Source organism: Tubulanus polymorphus, chromosome 1 (assembly GCF_964204645.1).
Source record: "Tubulanus polymorphus chromosome 1, tnTubPoly1.2, whole genome shotgun sequence".
NCBI lineage: Eukaryota > Metazoa > Nemertea > Palaeonemertea > Tubulaniformes > Tubulanidae > Tubulanus > Tubulanus polymorphus.
This window is the reverse complement of record NC_134025.1, coordinates 19266557-19270495: the sequence shown is the minus strand read 5'-3', so window position 1 is coordinate 19270495 and position 3939 is coordinate 19266557.

Here is a 3939-nt window from a genome sequence, read left to right as displayed (position 1 = left end):
CTGCGTGCTTATAATATAACTGCTAGCTACCCAATATAACAACAAAGTTGAATTGCAACACCTGTTTGATCGATAAATATTCAAATGAAGCACTCTCTTATAATAACATGTAACAGATGTTAGGCTGGTATGATTGTAGTTGTTCGTAAAACGACTGAGGTCATTTGGATTCTAGATATTCATTATTTTTATTTTTTAATTTTAATCGACAATTTCTAAATCATGATGACCGTCTTCTTTTTTTCCATGATAGATTATTTTAAATCCTTCTAAATCTTTTAATTCCTCTGTACTCAATGAAACCCATTTATCAGGTAAAAATACTTTAAATTCTCGCGATGTACTAACATTACAGTAGCTTAAATTCGCTGATACTTTCTCTCCATATTTAGTTTTTATCTTTTCTAATTTCAATATTTTATGTTCAATTTCTTTTGTAACATCAACTAACTTTTTTATTTCAAATTGTTTTTTGCTGGTTTTATTCTGTTATTTATTGTTGCTAAGAATGCTTTTCTATCTCCCATTTATAAGGAAAAAAAATTACTTGTGGTGATGAGTGGTGTCTCGTACTCTCTTACTCTGATTTGAAAGCCCACTTTCCCTATTACTCGCACGGAATAGCATATGCTTGGCCATGAGACATAAGTACTATGCGCACAACATTTGACTTATAACAACAATTTATAGTTGACAGTAATCATTCTGAGAAGAATTCATCCAGCCCAGCGGCTTCTCGGTCGTACAATTTGAAGCGGGAGAGGTTTTGCTGAACATCAGTGTCAATGAAGTCGGGTGGACAATCACATCAACGCCTTCGAGCTTTATCGAATCAGCATCTGAGAGGGCCTGAATATATAATAATTTTCATGAAATCAAGGGATAAGATCAGCTATAATGCTTGAATGTCAAATAAGATAGTAATTACCTTTGCCAGCTTCTGAATGGATCTGGTACGCTGATGTGCCATATTCACTGGATTAAGGTTGCTAGCATTACGCACCAAACTGAACAATTCCCAATTACTCCTAATCATATTCATATATATGAATAACATATAAATGAATTAACATTACATAAGAAATATTTAATTACAAATATTGAAACAATTACTAATAGATATGGTAATAAATTAGTTACTCATTTAGAATATGAAGGATTAAAAGGAAATAAATATAAATTCAGAACATATTTACCAGATAGATTTCATAGATTATCTAGTGAAGATTTAGAAGAATTATGTTCTGGTGATTTCTATTGTAAAGGTAAGAATGAAAAAGGGCACCATGATATAGATTTCGAATAATATAAAAATATGTAAAATAAATGGCAGAATTAAAAGAATATACAATATTTGTTGATTCAAGAAGACTTACAAATTATAAATCTCATAATTTACCAGTACAATTAGATGGAGAAAAAATTAAAATAAAGGTATATGATGAAAGTCAACATGCATTTATGGCAAAAAAACCATTAGCTAAATTGTTAGGAATTGCACCAGATACTGTTACAGGAAACGTAGACCGTAATTCAAATATAATACCTTTTACGCATTTTTATATTTGTTACAATTTAATTGACCCAACAAAAACAGCAACTAAAGATACAATTTGTAATTCTAGTATAAAAATACCAAACGAAGAAGTAGAAAGGTCATACACTCAGATAGATAAAAACACGGATAAATGTGACGATGATTGTATGCAAAGGCAAGAGAGGTCGTCACCTGAGTGTATTCCAAAGTATCCTAGAGACAGTAGATGTCTAATTGAAGATTTGACTCCCTCTAATGAAAACATTGATCTAACCGAACTCATGAACAGATGTCCTGAGGTTGTTGACACACAGTTACCACTAAGACTGATACATCACTGCGATGTCGAAAATGTCTGTAGCTACCCACTGGAAGAGGTGATATTTCCTGAAGGAATGGCTAGTGATGAAAGTATCTCTGACCCCAATAAATGTGATAGCCCAAGAAATCTGGTATCCTCGGAAAGTAGACAGCATTTTTCAGGATTAGAGACCAAAAAACCACAAGTGAGGTTGAAGAAATCAAGCCCGCGAAAATGCGAATAACAACATTAAATATTGGCGGAATAAAAATTAACCTGGTATATCTGCTAGATCAACTAAAACAAACTGATGTCATGCTTTTCCAAGAACATTGGCTTCACCGCTACGAGGCAGGAAATTTGCCGCACTTACTCCCGGGATATGATGTACTGATAGATTTAACTACTAACAACTTTGAAACGAAATGTTAAACTCTAATAATAATATAACAGTCTCTTTCTGCGCGTAGTTTCTATGGATGTACTGTGCTTCGTATTTTAAACTTGAAGTTACTTAAAGATAACACCGGTGGAAATAGCAATCATCAATCATCAATCATGGCGCGCATACTGGTGCGAATCTGAAAGTTAGTGACGTCATTTCATAAATAGATAAATAAGGAAGGCTCCGAGAATATACAAACCACTGGTTACTGTGAATAACTGGGGTTCGACCATTCACAAGTTAAAGATGTTCTTCCTTGTTTGTGAAGTAAGTTTATTCATGCTGTTATTAAAAGCAGTTCCTTTTAAACATTCTATAATAGTATAGTTTTGTTCGTGGATATAATACTTTGAAAAATCAACAGCAGTTTATTTATTTACTGTACAGGTACTCGTTTTCTTAATTGAATTGAATTGGTCCGGTCCAAAAAGCGGGTCATACTAGTTAGCGTCAGAAAATGTCAGCGTCGGTGATACCTTGTTATCGTCGATATTAAACGGTCTAAAGTCAGTTTACACATCACATACATTACAAATTGGAGGGCCCTTGTACATGTACATCACATCGTGACGCAGCGGCGATGGTAATGTCATAGAAGAACAAAGTCAGTTGAAAATACCTACCCACTGCACCGATATTCAATTTCATATGCGATTTCATATGCGAATTGTAGTCCCCATCTGATCGCTTGACTTGTCACTCCTCTACTAATAGTAACACTATAAGGCCTTCCCTCCTGCATAGTTTACCCTATAGGCCAAATTTGTGCTTTGGGCCAAATTCGGTTTTCTTATCTAGTCAACTTATTTTCGGAACTAATTATAACCGAATATGCGCTTAAACTGTCACTAGGAAATGGTAGAAACACCGTAGCTTCGTTCTTCTCGATGTTATTTCCCCCAAAACCTGGCACATTAGTACTTTGCGCGTAGTAGCACATGCGCGTAGTAGCACATGTGGGTCAACATATCCATGTTGTGAGTTGACCCCTAGGTGGCACTCTTTAAAAAAAACGGAATGTAACGAACTGATTCCGGGTGAAATCTTTGCTCGCATTCCTGAACGACATTTTATCCAGAAAGGCAGAAACCGTTGTCGCTGCTTGCAGCTATATTTTCTTATTATTCTATGAATTTGTAATAATTCTGTTCACCGATTTGTTTGACTTCTGAATTTGATTTATATATGTTTCATTCTGTATTGATGGGAGATTTATTAGGTCATAATAAATCGCTTGTCATATTCATATATCCAAAGCTTCTTGTTTGAATTGTATGGACATCGGACATGGAACAACGCCTTAATCATTGGTCCCTCGAACCGGATTGCTGTATCTAAGGATAGGTACAGTGGATCGTCACCGTGGATGTGTGATTTAGACTGCAGTTCGGAAGTGAACTATTTGGTAGCTGTGTGTGTTCGTTTATTCTGGTTTAAGTGAGCGCGCGTAAATATTTCCAGAATGGAGCGTATGGCACTGAAGACACAGGCTCTTATGCATCAAGTTAGCAGTCTTTTGCAGATAGTGAAACCATTTTTTGAAGATTCGTCGAAAACGGTTTCAGCTAAATTAATGAAGTCGAAATTAGACTCATTACGAGTCTATCAGAAAAAATATGAAGACGCTCATGAAATGTTGTTCACGGAGGCAGACGA